The sequence below is a fragment of the Camponotus floridanus genome, unplaced genomic scaffold (genome assembly GCF_003227725.1).
Source record: "Camponotus floridanus strain SB8 unplaced genomic scaffold, Cflo_v7.5 scaffold470, whole genome shotgun sequence".
Taxonomy (NCBI): Eukaryota; Metazoa; Arthropoda; class Insecta; order Hymenoptera; family Formicidae; genus Camponotus; species Camponotus floridanus.
The window spans coordinates 189-22,594 of record NW_020229626.1 but is presented as its reverse complement, the minus strand read 5'-3'; the positions used below and the strand labels follow the sequence as shown (position 1 = coordinate 22,594).

General features: G+C 26.1%; 1 long non-coding RNA gene across 1 annotated transcript; it reads left to right on the top strand.

The window, feature by feature from the left end:
* Positions 1 to 2,218: 2,218 nt before the first annotated feature.
* Positions 2,219 to 3,060, top strand: LOC112639126. Its single transcript, XR_003123308.1, has 3 exons — positions 2,219 to 2,262; positions 2,616 to 2,711; positions 3,007 to 3,060. It is a non-coding gene; the product is annotated as an uncharacterized LOC112639126 (long non-coding RNA).
* Positions 3,061 to 22,406: the final 19,346 nt, after the last annotated feature.

Genomic DNA, 22,406 nt, shown 5'->3' with positions numbered 1-22,406 from the left:
ACTATTTATTTTATGTTAAATATTCATCGATAACGAATAAATTAACTGTTCGGCCTTCACACACAATGTTTATACGGGAACATTTTTGTTGTCATTCGCACGATACAATTCGAAGGAGATGCGGCAGAAGTCGCTTCGCATATATCGCATTCTTTCCATCATTTCTTACGGTTATTATAAATGATTATTATGAGACATTGTTATAAATAATTAATATTTGATTTCTCACTAACTATCTCGTGCAACTTATATTTTTTTACTACAATAAAGTTATAATAGAATAAAGTATCAGTCTCATGTTTGTCGAGAGTGTCATTCAAAGCATCGTGCGATTATCATATTCTGATTGATTGTTGACTAGTACATGTCCGAACATAATTAAATATCGTTTTCGCGAGTGAGTATTTTATCACTGCCCTAAAAGAATGAACAACAGAAAAGGAGTACATTCAGGTATCGAAGCTTCATTAAATTTATATAATATGTGATTAATGAATAATTAATTTGCATTAATAATATAATCGATATAAAATATAATATAATATACAATATAAAATACAATCATAGCACGTAAAATATTTCATGACTACGAATTATTAATAATACAATGTGTTCAACCTTGGCGACGTAAACAAAAACGCGCTACTGTATCTCAGCTCTCGATTCTATTATCATTCGCACGGCGACTCTCGAACAAAAATGTAAGAGCGAGACGTTTTGTTAAATTTATTTTCTAAACGCGATCGCGATCATTATCGAATAATTATTTCATATAATAATATGATTAACGAGTAATTAATTTTTATGAATATATAATCGATATAAAATATACAATCGATATCAAATACAATCATAGCACGTAAAATATTTCATGACTACGAATTATTAATAATACAATGTGTACAACCTTGGCGACGTAAACAAAAACGCGCTACTGTATCCCGGCTCTCGATTCTATTATCATTCGCACGGCGACTCTCGAACAAAAATGTAATAGCGCCAGACGTTTTGTTAAATTCATTTTCTAAACGCGATGGCGATCATTATCGAATAATTATTTCATATAATAATATGATTAACGAGTAATTAATTTTTATGAATACATAATCGATATAAAATATACAATCGATATAAAATACAATCGATATAAAATACAATAGCACGTAAAATATTTCGACTACGAATTATTAATATCATGCTCGGCCTTGGCAACGTAAACAGTAGCGCGTTATATATTACTCGTGATTTATTAAAATTCTTGTGTACCTTAAACCGCATTATTATTTACGCGCGAGCGTCATCGTGTGCCAATCGGTTGTGTCGCGCGCATTCGATATATATCGTTCCGCGAGCGCAACAATATATAAATTATTTATCAATAGTATATATATTTAAAATATACATATTTCTCATTTCGTTTTATTTCTTTGATTGTGATTTAGAAGTGATTTTAAATTGTAAGATATATAATACATATATTTATAAAAAATATTCCATTTTATTTTAAAATAATTAAAACATTTATAAAATTTTTATTAATTAATATTTTCAGATACTTCTTATATTTTATAAAACATTTCACATTAATGTATAAAATATTTATTTAAATATTTTATATATAAAAAAATAGAAATTGTTTTAAAAGTTTATATCTAAGAAATATAAATTATTTTGTAATTATGTAATTATGCAATTTATAATATTAAAATGTATCTATTTAAAAGTAAAAATGTAAAAATTAATTGCGCACAATAATTAGATTTAAAATCGATTATTTTGAACATTGCTTTATATAATAGATGTGAATTTAAATTTATGTACTATATTATAAAATAAATTTCAAATTATTTATTATATTATATATAAAATTATATATAATATAACCCTCCCATGGGGTACACCTTGTCGCGGTGGGAGGGCTTAGTACTTGGATGGTGCCTTGAGGTTGATCTTAAATTTTTCAATTTATGATAAATCTTAAGGTGCCTGAATAGGAAGCTAAGTACCCTTTCGCGTCGTCGGTGCCGTCAACGTGCCGCGGACGGCAAGCGCTTCAAATATAATCGCGCGATCAAATATACAATTTTCAATCGCATCGAAATAGTGCGGGAATGCCGTTCAGTATCGCGCGTAAAATAACGAAAATAGCGATATAAAAATATCGCTCGTGAGTGCGGGAGTGTCGTTAAGTATCGCGCGTCTAAAACTGAGAGGAGGAGGAGGCCTAGGAGAGGCATCGGGCTCCGGCAAAGCAACCTTCTGGTAAGCAATTTATTTATTTGTAATTATATATTAAATATTAAATATATTTAGTATAATTTAAATTAAACAATTAAACAATTAATCGTAACAATTAATTTGATATTTTTATTTATATTTAAATAAGAGAGAATTAGAAAAAGATTTTTAAATGAAAGCTATAATCTTGTAAAGGTGTAAGCTTTTATAAAGTTATAAGAGAATTATTAGTAATGTTCTTTAAAATTTATAGAATTATTGTATTAATCTACTATTATTATATGCATCGAAATACAAAATTCAATGTATACAATAATTTTTGAAATATTAATTATTTTGAACGCTACTACATTAGAATCTTCTTTTGTTTGTTATAGATCGATGCGAGAACCCTGATGATGCAACAATCCTGATGATCTGAGAGGAGGAGCAGGCCTAGGAGAGGCATCCTGCACCAGCGGAACAACCTGATGGTGAATATTTATTATTTATATATCTACTGTTAAAAATCATACACACAATAATACGGTTTTATTATTTAAATGAATTAAAGAAAAATTAGAAAGATTTTTATAAAAATTATATAAAAATTTCTATATATGTATTTAAAAGATGGTTTCAGAATTTATTCAGAATTTAAAATTTTTCCATACATGTTTACAACTGCTTATTATTTTACACCGGATATGAAATTCCGCATAATAATATTTTTTTTAAATATCGATTTTGAGTATTGTTATAAATGAATTTTATATTTGTATGTTACAGACAACGAGCTTCGATAACAACTCCGCTGTTGCGCATCAGTGCCGGTGAGTGAACAAAAACTTTTTACTTTAAAGTAACGGATTCGTAGAGATTGTAGATGTAGATGTAGATGTAGATATAGATGTAGATTGTAGATTGTAGATTGTAGGTAAATCCGTTGCTTTAAAATGGATGAGTTAAGATAGATTGAATTAAATAAATATTTTATAAATTCTTTCGAAATGCTTTGCATTTATTGCAAAAATATATTTAAATATTAATTAAAAAAAGAAAATCAAGAAAAGATTATTTTTATAAAGATTTTGTCTAATTTATTAAATAAAGAACACACATTAATATTTTTATCAATTTTATTAATTTTTAATGCTACTTTATTCTTATAATGAGTACTTATCTTCTAATTTCTTATTCATCGTAGCTCATCCATCGTAAAATTTGTTTGTAGATATTATTTTTAAACTTTACTTTAACTTAAGATAAAGCCAAATGATTCATTAATTAAATAAATTATAATATGATAAATGTTATACACACTTTAATTTTATATTTTATTATAAATTATATATTACTATAAATATTTACTAATTATATATATTATTATAATATCAATCAATTTTGATTGATAATCTGCACAGAGACTTTTATATTATAAGAATTCTCTATATATTATATTAAATTGCTAACAGTTGAAGTTATGTTAAATTCTGTGATACCCGACATAAATTCTGCCCAGTTATAAACGGTTATCCTTGTTTTATCATGAGATATGGTCGTGTTAGCAGTCTAATATAATATATAAAAATTTATAGTAATTTGGCTTTATTTTAGTTAAAATAAAGTTATATTCAAATATATAACGAACAATCGTTCGATTTTACAATTGTTACGATGAGCGTGAAATATTTACGCTCATTTGCTGGTAATCAGCCGGCAAAAGAAGGAGTGTTTATCTCCTTTTTCGATCTCTGATTAGAGATCGAGCGAGATAATGGCCAGGACAAAAGGTAGGTTTAACTGGCCTGAAGAGCACGCAGCTAGGGTACGCGGTTAGGGTACGCGGTTAGGGCACGCGATTAGGGAATGTAATTAGGACAATGATTAAAATATATTAGAGAGAGACTCCTTAAATCTCGAATAAGTTTCGTTTTAATAAGTTAATCAAGAAGTAGGGTTGTTAAGGATTGTTCATAGGGTTGTTGATATCATAGGATTGATAGGGTTGTTAGGGTTCATAAGATTGTTGAGGTCATTATTTCTTTCAATATTACAAACATTCTTCCAATTATTCCAATAATTCTGGGGGATAAATTAAAATTATATAAAACAATTAAATTAAATTTATTTTTAAAAATATTTTAAAAATGAAATTTAAATTATCAAAATTATTTTCAAAAAAATTAAATAAATTGTCTAATTTTAAATATATAAAAAATAGTTTAACATATTATATTTCATTTTTAAAATTAAAAATATATATTATATATATATATATATATATATATGTATAAAAGTTACATAATATTAAATCCAAGTGTTAATGCTGTTAATATCAAATTATTCATGTTTTTAAACATTTAAATAAATCGAATATATTTATTTGGTATTGATAGTATCATAAATTTGTAACTATAATAATTGTAACAAATTTATAACTAAAATTGTACTGCAGTTATAATTGTTTTAATTTTAATTATGATTTTATATTGATATTATAATTGAATATGAAATACAATTATGACTGTAATTTATATTATATTAAATTGTATTTATGATTATAAATTATATGAAATGCATTCTTATGTAAATTATACGAAAAATTATCGAAAGTATACGTATAATGATAATATAACAGAAATTCATTAAACATATTTTTTTCTATAGTATATATTTTTAAAATATTCATAAAATTAACTGTGCTTGTGTTTTTATATCAAAGAGTCATTAATAAATTCGGGAAATTTTATATATAAATTTTAAATTCATATAATTTTATATATTTCAATTTTATAAATATTAGATTATAAATTTTACAAATGTTGCTATTTTATATATTAATTTTATAATTAATTTTTTTATATTAAATATAAAAAAATATCAAATATAAGAGCAAAATATAAAATGCAAAAATTTGATGTTAAATTAATGATTAAGTATTAACTAAAATTTAATGAACACCTTCTATTTTATAGAATCGCGATTCATTTATTATAAATTTAATGATATATATTCATTTTATCTATTTACGAATTCTATATCAGAACTAAATGTAAAATAAATTAATAAATTACGATTACGAAAATATCATATTTTTTTGCGGTTTTTTCGCGTTTTATATATAAATTTCTTAGATGAGATTGCCGTTTTGATTAAAAAATCTTATAATTGTACCTCCCTGTAATATTGCCAAATATTACTAATTAAATATAAAACAAATATCGAATAAAAAAGTCGAATATAAAAGTGTGAAGATTCGATGTTAAGTTAACGATTAAATATTAGTTTAACAAAATTTAACAATCGTCTTCGATATTATAGAATCGCGAATTAATTTTGAATTTAATAATTTCCTTTTAATCAGATTTATACATTTACAAATTTCATGTCAGAACTATTCGTGTACCAGATAATATTCGTCAAATATATTAATAAATTAAGAATGCGAAAAAACTGTTTTTCCCGCGTTCTTCGCGCGTTTATTAAACGAGATTGCCGTTTTAATAAAGGAGTCTTATCGCTGTTCTTCTCGTGAGGTGACCATTAGTAAAAATTGCGTGACTCGTACCGGTGAAGAGTTGAAACGATTTTCATCATGGAGAATTATTTTTTATCGATTCTTGTAAGATCCATTTGCGACGTCTAGTTCGATGTCCTGTTGAAAATTAGGAATTTTCATTGTAGGATTGTAATTAATCCCAGATTTTCCTGGCAATTCCTGGAAAGCAATGATTTCGGAGTAACGTCAACGACGAACGCCATACGCCTCTTTAAATCTGGATTAATTTAAATAATACATTTAGAAAAGAAAAAAATACATATTTTCTTCATTGAAAAATGTGCTATCATTATTACTATTCATATTATTGTCTTAATATTAAAAAATCTTAATAGTAGATTACATATGGATATAATTATTGTATATAAATTTTTATTTTTCAAGTAATTTCAAATTGCAATTAGATTTTATTGACTTTTTTGATAAAAATGATTACGAACGAATATATTTTATTAATTAATATAATTTGTCTTTTTTGAAAAATTATTTCTAGGTACTGGGGATATTAATTAATTTTTAGTTTCTTTTAAGAAACTATTTGCAGATGTTGGACAGCCCACCATTTTAGAGAACATTAATTTATATATATCTATATATGTATGTATAATAAAATACATGCACAAATTAACATATCCAAAAAATTTTTATAATTTTTCTTAATATTACATATGTTACGTACGAAATTATATATATGAATGTAACATAAAATGTGCGAGTACTCAAAAATTATGAGACAAATCGAATGGGTACCTTGATAACAGTAAGATATCGGCAAATTAATTTAAATGCTACTAAAAATAATAAAAAAGTAGTACATAGATTTAACTATTTGAAATTATTTGATTTATTTTATCTTACAAATTATTCGAATTGAAATTTTTTACATCTTGCTGTTATGGGGTTTGATTCGTCTCGCGCGCGCGAACAGTTGGTACCCCAAAATTATTATACGTATTCGCACATTTAACACAAGTTCCAATGATGCATGTATTTCATTATTTATAAATATAATTGTTCGTAATCATATTTACATAAAAATCATTATATCCATTTGGTTTTCAATAAAGAGATATATTTTTTAATAATGATAGAACATATTTTCTGACGTAAATTTTAATCGTGAATTAAATGACAATGAGGGTAATTGTCGTTGATTTATTACTGAAATCATTGTTATCGGGAGTAGTCTGGAAGATCCAGGATTCGTTCTCTCCTACAGTGGAATCCCTGACGTTTAATGGGTCATTTAACTTTTCTTCGCAGATCGTTCTTGCGAAATCTGATATAAAAAACAAGATGTTAATTATTCTCCATCTTTAAGATCGTTCTCCTTTTTGTCGAATATTAACCGGATATTAATTATTATATTAGAAAAATTATATATTATCATATCGAAATTAAATATTCCAAATATTATCGATTTATTTATTCATCGCGTTTTTTCGAATTTTAAATAGCAATTTATCTTATAATTTAATCGTCGGTTTATATCGAAGTTCTTCTATTTTTTCGCGTTTTTGAATATTTTCTTTAATAGTCTTTAATTATGCGCGAAATGTATTTTAGTCTTGTGTATAGTAATTACAGTTATAGTAATTATCTCGCGCGCGTGTCTATTGAGGGTATTCTTCAGTTATTATAAAAATTATATGTATTGCAATCGAATATTCCGAATATCATTAATTTATTTATTCGTCGCGTTTTCTTGCGAATTTTAAGTCGCAATTTATAATCTTATAATTTAATCGTTAACTTACATCGAAACTTTGGCGATAACGCGGTTTTTTAATTTTTTTAAAACTCATGATCCCCATTTTATATTATTTAGCTATCATGTACGAGATACAATATATATATATATGTTTATTCTCAATCGCGACATTCGTATAAAATCGCGTGTTAATCACGAATAAATCGGACCTTGAATTTTATATTTGCAAACATTACATATTACATATATCGCGCGCGTGTCTATGTTCGATATTATAAAAATTATACATACCGCAATTGTCCCGAATATCATCGATTTATTTATTTATCGCGTTTTTTCGCGAATTTTAAGTAGTGATTTATCTTATAATTTAATCATTGATTTACATCGAAGCTTTGTCTATCTCTTTTCGCGTTTTAAATATTCTTTAGTCTTTAATAGTACAAAATTGCACAAATAGTATAAATTGTACAAAATACGTTTGTTGTGCAACAATTTTTTCCTACAATTTTAAAAGACCATTGATAATTTATTAATGACTCTTTGAATCGCGATTGTTTACATTATATAAATCTTATAAAACTCTATTATTACATCGATTATTAATAATAAATATCATATAATTAATAATCGCTAATTAGTCTTGTCTAAATTATAAAATTTGAAAATTTTTAATAAATTCTGTATTTTACGGATATTTTCGATATTTTCGTGTAATCTCATGTAATGAACTTTTAGCTTCAAATTATATATTTTATATTAACTTTTGTATCATTATATGTATGCACACATATTTGTAACATTGTAATAAATTTTGTAAATTTTGTATACATTGTAATATTGTAAACAAAATTTGTAATAAATTTTGTAATAAAATTTGTAATAAACTTTGTAATAGATTAAAAAAATAAAATAAAAAAAATTCCTCCTCAAGTATCTCCACCTTACCGAAGGCTTTTGCCGGGTGAGGAGGTTTGTGCACTCTAATGATCCTGAGAGCTATGCCGGCGGTAACATCGACTAGTATTCATGTAGTCATTAAGTTTTTATATTTAAGATCATCTTAAATATGATTAAATATAATTAGATTGTATCTTAAGATTTAGCCAACGAAATGGCCATTAACATTTTCAAACTTTAAGATGATTTTAAGAATAAAAACACGGACTATAAGAATATTAGGTGTAGTTACTGGTAGGGTCACCCATGCCGGACAGGTCGAAGAGTAGGAGTCAGACTAAGAGAGATACAAACATTATATATATATATATATATATATATATATATATATAAGACAATAAAATGATAACTCGTCAATATTAAAAGTACAAATATACAACATTTGTAAATATTTTTTATTGTCAAGTTTAAAAAATATCATTGTTTAAGACAAAATTATTTTTGTTTCAAATTTTAGCCATAACATATTTTTTTTTGAGCATAATTATATTAAAAATGAAAAAACATTATTTAGTAACTTGAAAGCAATAAAAAATTTAAAAGAATTATGTAACGATATGATATCAATGGAATGGTGAAATAGAAATGTATACTTATAATCAAGAGAAAAAGCGTTTCATAACAATAATAAAACTTCTTTCATCGTCAATAGAAAAAAATATTTTAAAAGATACATATAAAAATTATAAATTAACTTTTTTTGCAATTTTCCTTTGGAAGCCAATAATTGTTTCTATAACGACACTTGAATTCTATTATATTTCATATTTTAAATTTGTCGTTGATTTAAATACAGTTCTCAAACATTTTCAGATTGAAAATGATTCTCGCAGATAAAATATGAAGTGCAGAATCAAATAATTCACAAGTAATGAAATATCGCGATACATTAATAATGTTTATTAATAATTAATTTGAGAATTTCAAGAAATAGAATATTTAACAAAATTTATTTTATGTTATTTATTTTATGAAATATTTCGTCGACGACGAATTACTATTACGTGGCCTTCATTCTTTGTGACGTAGGGCAATGTTTACACGGTTGCCTTTTGTTTCTCTTCACGGCCGACTGAATACGGACTCGAGTTGGATTTAGAGGAGAAACAGAAATAGAGCCGCTCCGTATGTCGCATTATTTTTCGATCATTCCTCACGGTTACTTTGACTTGAATAAAACGCGAAGAACGAAGTGCGTGATTTTATATAAAAATATATATTTCAACAAGATTTTAAGAGATAAATAATAGGAATTATAAATTATCTTCTCCTTGTGCGATCTTTATAGCTGGTAATTTTTTTAACGATACTTGAATTCGATTATATCTCGCGATTTAAATTTATCATCGATTTAAATCAAGTTTATTGAACATTTTCGAATGAAAACGATCCGCATAGATAAAATGTGAATCGTGAAATCAAATAATTTATAAGTATTGAAATGTCGTCATCAATATCGTTTATTAATAATTCTAGAAATTCAAAATAGAATATTGCTGTGCTAAATTTTGCCAACTCGAGACAGCTTATTTTTAAAATAAAGTTTATGACACATAGATTACGGATATGCGAATCTCTAGATGGACTAAATTATCGTTTAATTTTAATTTTTATCCTTTTAAAAAAATACTTATTTTCTCAATTATTTTCTCCGAAGTATCATAAACTTTAAGCCAAAAATAAAGTCCAATCTCTAGTTGAGAAAATTTTGGGTAACAAGCTTATGGGCACTTGTCGATACTCTTTATTTTATATTAAATATTCATCGATAACGAATAAATTAACTGTTCGGCCTTCACACACGGTTTGGCCTTCGTTCTTTGTAACACAATGTTTATATGGGAACATTTTTGTTGTCATTCGCACGATACAATTCGGAGGAGATGCGGCAAAAGTCGCTTCGCATATATCGCATTCTTTCCATCATTTCTTATGGTTATTATAAATGATTATTATGAGACATTGTTATAAATAATTAATATTTGATTTCTCACTAAGTATCTCGTGCAACTTATATTTTTTTACTACAATAAAGTTATAATAGAATAAAGTATCAGTCTCATGTTTGTCGAGAGTGTCATTCAAAGCATCGTGCGATTGTCATATTCTGATTGATTGTTGATTAGTACATGTCCGAACATAATTAAATAGCGTTTTCGCGAGTGAGTATTTTATCACTGCCCTGAAAGAACAACAGAAAAGGAGTACATTCAGGTATCGAAGCTTCATTAAATTTATATAATATGTGATTAATGAATAATTAATTTGCATTAATAATATAATCGATATAAAATATAATATAATATACAATATAAAATACAATCATAGCACGTAAAATATTTCATGACTACGAATTATTAATAATACAATGTGTTCAACCTTGGCGACGTAAACAAAACGCGCTACTGTATCTCGACTCTCGATTCTATTATCATTCGTACGGCGACTCTCGAACAAAAATGTAATAGCGCGAGACGTAGGATATTATGCGCGGACAAGAGTCGAGTGAACTTCATTCGCGTTGATTCCATCAATCGATAGTTTTCTTCCGTTTCGGACTTAACTCTTGTTCGAAGGTAAGATCGCCTTGTTCGGCGACACTCGAGCAAGATAGTGGTGCGAAACGATACTCTTCGTATATTATCGAATTTATTATTAATTGAACAATTATCATGATTTTCAATTAGATTAATCTTTCGATTTTGTAATTTCGCGTATATATTCAAAGTACGTAAAATATTTCGAACAGACAATAATACAATGTTTAGTCTTGACGGCGTATACAATAGCGCGGTAATGTTTACTTCCGCGGTCTTGTATCATTCATACGGCGACACTCGAGCAAGATAATAGTGCGAAACGATACTCTTCATATATTATCGAATTTATTATTAATTGGACATTATCATGATTTTCAATTAGATTAATCTTTCGATTTTATAATTCATGTTAATATAATATTAATAAAACGGAGCATTTGTAATGAGTAGAGCATGAATTTGAAACTTTATATAAATATCGAACGAAAATAGTACTTCTCTCGTATCTTCTGTTTCTTACGATATGTTAAAAAGTGCATTTCTCATGTAATTATTCCGCGATCGGGAGTGTCGTGCAAAGTGTCTCGCGATCGTTCCATGTATAATTAATTATTATTATTCTATTTTCGGAAGTGAATGTGAGTGCTACCAAGAAATAGCAAAGAACGAAAAAAGGAGAAAAGGGAGAAAAACATCGAACAACACATACGGAGCAACGAAATATAAAATGTAAGTCACATTTATAAATTATTTATCATTCATGTTACTTTTAGACATATTGCTGTTCCTATTTCACCTTTTCGAATTTATTCTTAATTATCATCTAGCATATATAAAAAATATTTCAGTTTTTATTTTAAAATATTCCAAATAATATAATAAAATATTTTTCGTGTTAATTAATATTTCAAGATAGTTCAATATTTTATAAAATATTTCACAATAATGTAATTATTATATACTTTATATATAAGAATTGGATATTTTTAAATAGACTGAATTTTTATTAAAAGTTTATATTCAAGATAATGCTTGATAATTATAATTTACAATATTAAATATCTGTTTGAAAGGCAAAAAAATTGATTGCGCGTAATAATTAATTTTACAATCAATTAATTTAGATACTTAATTTTATTAAAAATAGATTTATAAAAATATTAAAATTGAATGTATTTGCATTTAATTTGTGTTTGCGTAATGATTAATATTCGCGTCAGATGTTGCATATATGTAGCATCCCGAATTTTTCCTGACCTAAATAATCCGCGCGGACTGCTGAGCTAAATACTCCACGCGGACTCAATCGATAGCCAATAAGCATAGTTCCTCGATCCTTAAATCCAATAAAAAACCCGGATTTTGTCACTCGCGTCGTATCTCACGTCTTATTCGCGTTTCTTCTCGCATCCTTGTCGCACCCTCGTTGCATCCTTTTCTCTAATTGCTTTTAAAGGGCAAGCTCGAGCGAGCCTCGACTCGGCCTTATCTATTGTAACTCGATATGAACATAAAAACTCGATATGAAGATAAAAACTAAGCCAAAATAATACCGATTTTCATGTCCGCCTGTCATCACTTTTTTATCGCGTACAAGATTTATGTCTCAATTTAGTTACACACAAATGTACTCGCACAAATGTATTTCATATATTTCAGTTACTTACACACTCGTTTGTACGGTGTAGTTTCGAGCATTTTCTTTTTAAATTCGATTTATTAAAGGTGTACTTTATATATTATTATATATTATAATTAAAGAAATAATGTATCTTATAAATGTTTAGATATACATATATTCTTTTGTTTTTCAACTATAAAATATTGTTGTAATAAACGTACATTAATTCATTGATAATTTCGATTTGCATTTAGAAAAAAATATATTTAAAACATTTTAACTATATCTTCTAAAAAATTATTTGCAGATTTTAAAAACACATTTATTGTTCTATATAAATAATTCGCAAAAAATGTTATAAAAAGACAATGCTTATTTAAATGAGAAATACGCTGTATTACATTTTAATCAATAAAAATTTTCATTGATTCAGTTTAAGATAGTATGTTTTATATATACAATTAGACAGCTATCCAGATTGCTTTTATCTTTCGGTCGACATTTCGCATATAAGAACGGAAATAAATAATAAGAAAAAGAATTAAGCAATTATATATTAATATGAACGCTGTTGCAAATCTAAGGAGCAGCAATTGTGATAATAATTATTATATATAATATATACAATATAATATTATATATAATATAATTATTATATAATTTTCTCATTGTTATTTATTATTCTAACATCTCTGTGAATTAGATTCCAATTTTTCTTTATTAAAGAAAATGATCGTCGTGTACCTAATCTTTTATTCAATAATATTCATATAAGTAGACATTACAATGAGAAAAAAAAATTTTATTTTAACTAAATGCTTACATACTTATTTCGTACATGACGTAAAAATCAGAAGCGCTATAATGAGTCAGATTACATCATTGAATGATATATAATGAATTCCACACATAAATTATATAAAATTATATATAATATAATTTTCTCTCTCTTTCACAAATTATATTATGTCATAAATTTATATAATACAACCCCCCCACGGGTACACCTTGACGTGGTGGGGTGGCTCAGTACTTGGATGGTGCCTTGAGGTTTATTTTAAATTTTTTTATTTGGGATAAATCTCAAGATGCCTGAATGGGAAGCTAAGTACCCTTTCGCATCGTCGGTGCCGTCAACGTGTCGCGGACGGCAAGCGTTTCGTCAACGCGTCGCGTTTTCGCGTTGTAATATTCTCGCGTTTTCGCGTTTTCGCGGAACTTTTGGACTTTTTCATATAAAATCCCAATTTCATTTATTGTCACGAGTCTCCACTTCCGATGTCAATTAACTGGGATGTACGAGTTTGCACACGTTGCTCTGCGACGTACACTCTTGCTTCGTGCTTCGTCAAGTAATTCGGCCCGAATTAGTTAGAACTCGATCGATTGCTCGGAATGGTCTTCAATGAGTCCCTTCTCTTTGCTCGTCTACAGCCACACGCACTGCGTGTGTTAACCCTGTCGAGGAGTCGAGTGGATTCCCCTAGGCATGATTTTCGCTCGGTAAAAGGGGTTGCCTCCCCATTTTCTAAATTGCTAGTTGTAAGCATTTAAAAAATGTGGGTATCCTCTTCTTTTGCCGTCTACCAGCCTGGTGTAGCCATATCCTGCATTGCGGGAAACTTCGTGTTCCGGGCGAAGCACCTGAAATCATGCTTAGCGGGTCCAGGTTCGATACGAGATAGGATAATTATGCGCGAAAAAGAGTTGGTGAACTTCATTTTCCTCTATTTCCGTCAATCGTTTCGTCTTCTTTCCGGTTTGGGCTTAATTCTTGCTCGTTGTATCGTTGCATTTCCGACCTATTGACCTGAAGCGGATTCTCGTAAGTGAAATGGGATTTTCGTTCGTACCGAAACCGGGAGTGCCGTTAAAGGTATATACATATTAAGTATATACATCGCGCGATCAAATATAAAATTTTTAATCGCATCGAAATAGTGCGGGAGTGCCGTGCAGTATCGCGCGTAAAATAACGAAAATAGCGATATAAAAATATCGCTCGTGAGTGCGGGAGTGCCGAAAAGTATCGCGCGTTTAAAACTGAGAGGAGGAGGAGGCCTAGGAGAGGCATCGGGCTCTGGCAGAGCAACCTTCTGGTAAATAATTTCTTTATTTGTAATTGTATATTAAATATTAAATATATTTATTATAATTTAAATTAAACAATTAATCGTGTAATTTGATTTTTTATTTATATGATTTAAATAAGAGAGAATTAAAGATAAAGATTTTTAAATAAAAGCTATAATCTTGTAAAAATATAAGCTTTTATAAAATTAGTGAAGATAGAGAATTATTAATAAATGTTCGTTTTTTTTTATTTTATAGAATTATTTTATTAATTTGATTATTATTATACATATCATATATATATATATATATATATATATATATATATATATTATATATATTATATCGAATATAATTCAATGCATACAATAATAATTTTTTGAAATATTAATTATTTTAAACTCCGCTACAATTTGAATTTTCTCTTTATATGTTATAGATCGACGAAGCAAACTTGACGATCTGAGAGGAGGAGCAGGCCTAGGAGAGGCATCCTGCACCAGCGGAACAACCTGATGGTATTATTATTGTATATTACTTATTATAAATTGCATTAGTTTGCTTCACTTATTCAAATGATTTAAACAAGAGAGATTGAAAGAAAAAGATTTTATATAAATCCTATAAAAAAAGTTTCTATTTAAAAATAGTTTTTTACAATTTATAAAATTATTCCATATTTATATACTTGTTTATTATTGCTCGTATCGAATATAAAATTCGTTGCGTACAATAATAATTGAATATAATAATAAATAAATATATATATATATATATATAATAAAATATTAATCATTTTAAACAATGCTAATTTGAATTTTATGTTTGTATGTTATAGACAACGTAGCTTCGAAATCGACTCCGCTGTTGCGCATCAGTGTCGGTGAGTCAAAAACTTTTATTTACTTTTAAGGTAACGAATTTGTGGAGTTTGTAGATGTAGATTGTAGATATAGATTGTAGATTATAGGTTCGTTACCTTAAAATAAATGGGCTACAACAAATTAAACAATTTACATTTAATATATATATATATATATATATATATATATATATATATATTATATATATATATATATATTTATATTAACTTTAATACGTATATTAACTTGAATAGTTCTTTTCAATATATAGTAATACAGCATTTTAAGAATGCAAATTTAAAATTAAATAAATATAGAAAAAAAATCTTTATTTTTTATCAATTCTTTATTACAGTCAATTATTTATTTTGTTTAATAAAGAACATGCTATTAACTTTATTAATATTTTATATAATAATTTGTTTCTTTATAACATGCTGATTTTGTTTTAATTTTTCGTAGTCCATCTATTTATGTAGTGTAGCATATCAGAAACTTTGCTTTGACTATTATAAATCTAAGTTATTGATTAAGTAAATCATATATAATATTTAAAAAAATTAATGAATAAGTAAGTAAATATAAAGAAAAAATACAATGAAAAATATAAAAATGTATGTTCAATTAATTTTATTTTATTATAAGTTTATTATAAATTTTGTTACAAATATTTTATATATATACGTATAACATAAAAATTTCAATCAATAATTTGATGGATGACTTAATATTATATTAGTTAAAGCAAAGTTATATTAAAATGACAATGTCGTTACATATTACGACTATAAATGAGCGTAAAATTATGCTCATGCGAAAATAACTTGCAACGAAAGGAGTTATTCTCCTTTATTGACCTTAGAGAGGTCTCTGAACTTTTTGCTAAAAGTAGCCAAATTAAATATGTCGTGATCAGTGAAAGGTAGGTTTAACTGATCCGACAAATTATTTTAAATAAGATGAAGAGGATGACCAAAATATTGGTCAGAAGTAAATAAACGGAAAATACATATGAATTTCTACGTGCAATAGCACGCAATAAAATAAACGCGTAAAATAAACGGGTCCGACATAAAATACACGTTAAATTTAAAAAATAAATCAAGACGCGTAAAATAAATGGGACAAAAAGAAATAGGTTCGCGAATCGGTTTAGGGCACATTTCCTAAATCATTTAATAATCACGGATTCTTGCTGGCCTAATCAGCAAATAAAACTGCTACAGTTTTTAGGATCGGTAGGGCTGTTAGGATGGATAGGGCTGTTAGGATCGGTAAAACTGTTAAGATCGGTAGGGTTGTTAGGATTTGTAGGATTGTTAGGATCAATGTAGGCTGTTAGGATGGATAGGGCTGTTAGGATTGATAGGCCTGTTAGGATCGATAGGGTTACTAGGACCGATAGGGCTGTCAGGATTGATAGGGTATTAAGATCGATAAAAATTGTTAGGATTATTAGACTATGAACTGTTAAACTATAGTATTTTATATAGTAAGATAATTACTATATAATATACTATAAAGTTTTCCTTATTAAACATAAGATATAATTTAAGAGCGCAAAATTGTATATTATATTATGTAAAATTGTATATTAATTGTACTCTGAAAAAGCTGTACAATCAAGATTGATGTATAATGTTTGAATCATTCTTGATTTTTTAATAAATATTCACATTGCATATAATGTGAATTACATGTAATGTGGATGTTTAATAATTTGATTGTGTTGTAAATTACGTTTTTATATATACGAATTATATTATTAATTATATTAATAATATAATTCGTAATTATATATAATATATTAATAATAATTGTAATATAAAAATATAATATAGTAAATATTGTATGCATTATAAACATTTTATATAATGTTAAATTCAAATGTAAATGCTATCTTATCTAATAATGCGATAATTAAGATATTAAATAAAGCTAAATTATATATTAGAACATAAATAATTTCTTTTTTTTTTTAATTTACAGTTTATATATATAATATATTCGATTTGATAAAATATTGTCATTTATCAATTTAAGCAATAAAAGACGTACTTATTTTGGAACATTTTTGTGCAAATTTGCAACTGATATCGACTTATTTGATAGAGATAGCATCATTGTAATCTATATTCTACATCTATACTATGTATATAATCAATATATTGTAATTTATATATTGTAATAATTTATATATATTGTATATATATAATTACATATTGTAAATTATATTAATTGCACGAAATTGAAAAAATGCACATAATACATAACGCAAAGTTTACAAAATTAATATATATCCAATAAATACTCGTTGTCTGTTAGACATTTTATTTTAAAATTATTCTAGAATTTAATAGTCTGTTTTGATACGGAAGTTAATAAATACGGAAAATTTTGATTTCTAAATTTCGTAGTTTCAATTATCTTTTTAATTATTATAATGCGTAACATAAAAATGATTAAATAATGAATGTGATTTGATATTAAGCCAACGATGCAATATTAATTTCTCACTCGCGAAATTTAAACTTGCTCTTTCGATAATGTAAAATCGCAATTTGTCAAAATTATTTAGAAGTTCGGATTTTGTCAATTAAATATATTCGTGAATTTGCGAATTGAAATTAAATATTTGTTAAATAAATGAATAATATTTATTAAATAAATGTATAATTAATATTACAAACATCGCGTTTTTTTTCGTCTTTTTGGTTTGAGGCGCGATTGCTATCTTATTGTCTTTCGTGTAAATACTAATGCGGTTCGTATTATCGAAGAAATGGTCTTTATTGAAATATAATTTCTCGTCGGTTCTTGAACAATTAATCTACAACGAATTCAATGCCTCGTTGAAAAGGGGTTTTCGTTGCAGAGCTGGAATTAAACCAGGTTTTTTCGACAGTTCCTGAAAGCAATGGTTTTAACAATGAGTTAACGACAGATTTTTTTAAAGTCGAATTATGAAATTATAATTAAATAATATACTTTGAATAAAGAATTTTTCTTCTTTATTAAATCTTCTTCTGTTATTATTATTCTTAATATTAATATCGGTTTAAAAATTTTTTATCGCTTTGGAAAAGACTTATTGTTAGTAGTGAAGCATTGAGCATAGATATAGCTAATTATATAGAGATAAATATTAATTTACCAAATAGGTAAATTTTAAATTGTAATTTATTTGTTCATCTCTGAACTTTTTTTAACAAAATATATGGTTACGAACGAATATGTTTTATTAACTGATTTTTAATTAACTTACTTTTGATCTCTTTTGAGAGATTATTTCTAGGGTGTTGGACATCCTGCCATTTTAAGCCATTAATATTAATTTTTAAGTATAATTTGCTTGATATTTTATATAGAAAATTTGTTAGATATTTTACATGCAGGAAATATATGCGCAAATATGACACATTTGATAAAACTTTTCTTTGTTAATCAATAATATCAATAATATTATACTAATACACACAAATATACATGAAATGTACAAGTACTAAAAAATTCGAGGCAAGTCGAATGGGTACCCTGATATCAGTAAGATATCGATATATTAAAATATTATTAAATATATTATAGAAGAATTAATAATTTTTTATTTTACGTCGCGAAATATTTAAATACGAAATTTTTCAAAATCTTGCTGTTATTGGGTTCGACTCGTCTCGACAACAGTTGGTACCCGAAAATTATTGTACTCGTACATTTAACAAGCGATAAATGCGCATATGTTTCATGATTCTTAAACATACTCGTTTGTAACCATGTACAGTTCTATAAAAATAGTTATATTATAATAGTTTTATTATTTATTAATAAAAAGACATTTCTAAATAATGGAAGAACATTTTTTCGTGTAAATTTCGATTTTGTGAATGAAAGATGGTGATCATAATTGTCATTGATTCATTGAAATGTTAAAATCATTGCTATTGGGAGTGGCTCTGGAAGATCTGATGATTCGTTCCATTTTGCAGCGGAACTCTTGACATTTAACGAGTCGTTTAATTTTCCTTGCGCGGATCAATCTCGATAGAATTCTACGTAAAAACATACGTTAAAAAAAAGTCGCTAGTAAAAGTCGTTAATATTGTTCTTCTACCTGTCGGATATTAACTGACGATCGGGCGAAATTATTTTAATCTTTCGAATTGTTATCATCAGATTATCCGCGAGATATTTCGTCTTATATTTAAGTGCAATTATTATTTTTTTACTTGATGTTGGCTTATACAAAATTTCGCTTATTTTTTCACGTGTCAAACTTTCTTAAAAAATTAAAATGTATCAATATAAATACTTTTCTTTTTGTAATAAAAAGATTGATAAATAATTGATGATAAGATATAATAATAATGAAGAAATATAATAGATAATGTAAATGTATTTGCGATTTTTTCATTGCAACTTATTCATATTACGCAATTTTTAATAAGTTTTGTAATGAAAAGTCGATAATTAATAAATATCACGAATAATTTGAATCGTCTGTTTGAAAATCATTTGATTTAATTTTAAATGAATATTGTGTGGCATTTCAGACATTTTCGTGTAATTTTGTATCATAAGATATTTTGTACTAATTTATTAAATATTATAATTATATTTATAAATTATATATTGTAATTATATTATATAAATATTATAAATTCTTATCATAAATATATTGTATATGTTGTAAATATTATTATATATTGTAATAATATTTTATAAAACTATTTATGTTATACTTTATAGTTCAATTATTGTATATTTTATATTCAATATGAATTATATATCAATTGTATTAAATACACACAATAGTGGTATATTGTATATATTTTCAATATTTTATAAGTAAAATAATTTTGTAATGTAATAATTTTATAAAATAATATGTAATAATTGTATAATAATTTTGTAAAATAATTTTAATAAATAAGATATTTTGTATTAATTTATAATATATTATATTAATATATTAATAATATTTTATAAGTATAATATATATTTTATAAAATATGTATGTTACTTTCCACACTTCAATATTATTACTGTTGTTATTATATATTGTATACTCCCTTTATTTTATGAAATTATATTATATTTATTATATTTAAATGAAATAATTATAATAAAAATTTTAAACCTCTTCGATGGTATCTCCACCTTTAACGAAGGCATTGCCGGGTGGAAGAGGTTTGAGTACTCTAATGATCCGGAGAGCTATGTCGGTGGTAATGTATTTAGATAGTAAAAAATAATCAAGTTTTTATGTCTCATTTTGCTAATCAAATCGCTTCAAAATGAGATCAAAATGGATTATTTTTGCGATCTAGAATAGTTACCGGTAAGGTCACCTATGCCGGACAGGTCAAAGGGGATAGAGTGAGACTAAGAGAGATACTGTAAGATTATTTATACTGTAGTTATATAGTAAATATTTTTAATAAAAGCTATATATATATATTAATGATGAAAAGTAAAATCCGTGCTTAAGAATTGAAGGACATCTTTTACAGACACAACAAAATTTTCATACATATATATAAAAGAATATATGAAAATTAAACAAAATAATTAATAAATATTATATTACTTAATTTTTTTATCATGTAAATTCTTTGTTGTGTATGAAAAAATTGCTCTTTCTTTTTTGCGTAGAATTTCTTTTACATTTTTATTTAAAAAATGTTTTGCAGATTATGTCTCTTTACTATTTATTTTATTATCAAGAGTATATATAATTTAATTATGTTTTATTAAAATTGCATGTTATCTAATATATATAAACATGCAAATATGTAACTGTATTCTTTCATATTATAAAGGATTTTAATTATTAACAACGTTAAAATTAATTTTTTATTCATTTATTTTTTATGGTTGCCTAGTTGAAAGTATATCATCCACGTTTTCAATGTGTGTGATTAATAATTAATTATCTTTCATAAAAAAATATATTTTTTTGTAACTACGTGGCGGCCGAGCGGACATGCGAACGGCGCGCGGTTTTGAAAATTTTCGTTGCGTTAAAAAACTTGGCGACAAAAAATCGAGCGAGGAATCGTGATGAAAATAAAAACGTACCTTCTACGTTAACTGTTACGATGTAATTAATGACGTTTTATTTTCGGCATTTTTTACAAAGATTTTAAACGCGGATACACGGAAATATGTAAGAAATTTGAGAAAGATCTACGTACATACCAATTTCAAATGGGGGCGCGTATACTTTATGATATAAAAAAATTGTTGCCAACTAAGAATAAAAATTTGTTACAAGAAACAGAAGTACAAGAAACAGAAGGAAGAAAACTTGTACCTCGTCATCATTCGTACTGTGACTCTCGAGTAATAAAGTAGTGGTAAGAAAAGCTTTGCATATTGTAATTTTTTTAGCTAAACATGATTACAATTAGTATAGAAACATAATTTACTATAAATTTTAATAAATTAATTAATTAAAAAATTAATTAGCGGACATGAAAAACAGTATAGCAACGATTAAATTTTTATCAAATCGCAATCATTGATTACGCGATTGAAAATTGGAACAGGTTATACATAAAAGAAGATAGAGATTATGTTGTGATATTTCGATTCATCGATACTTATTATAATAATTTCTCTATAATATTAGAATATTAATATTAGACAACAAATATATTATCGATTCAATGCTTTAAGTTTTCTCAATCTTTCTAAATACACAATTTAATCGAAAATCGATGAAATAATAGGGATTTTAAAAATATTAAATAACACTTTGATAATTGCGATTTTTACGGACAATAATTATTATTTTAATATTTTAGAACACAAAATATATTTCATTCGTGTTACTTTATTGTTCTACTTGATAATCCTAAAT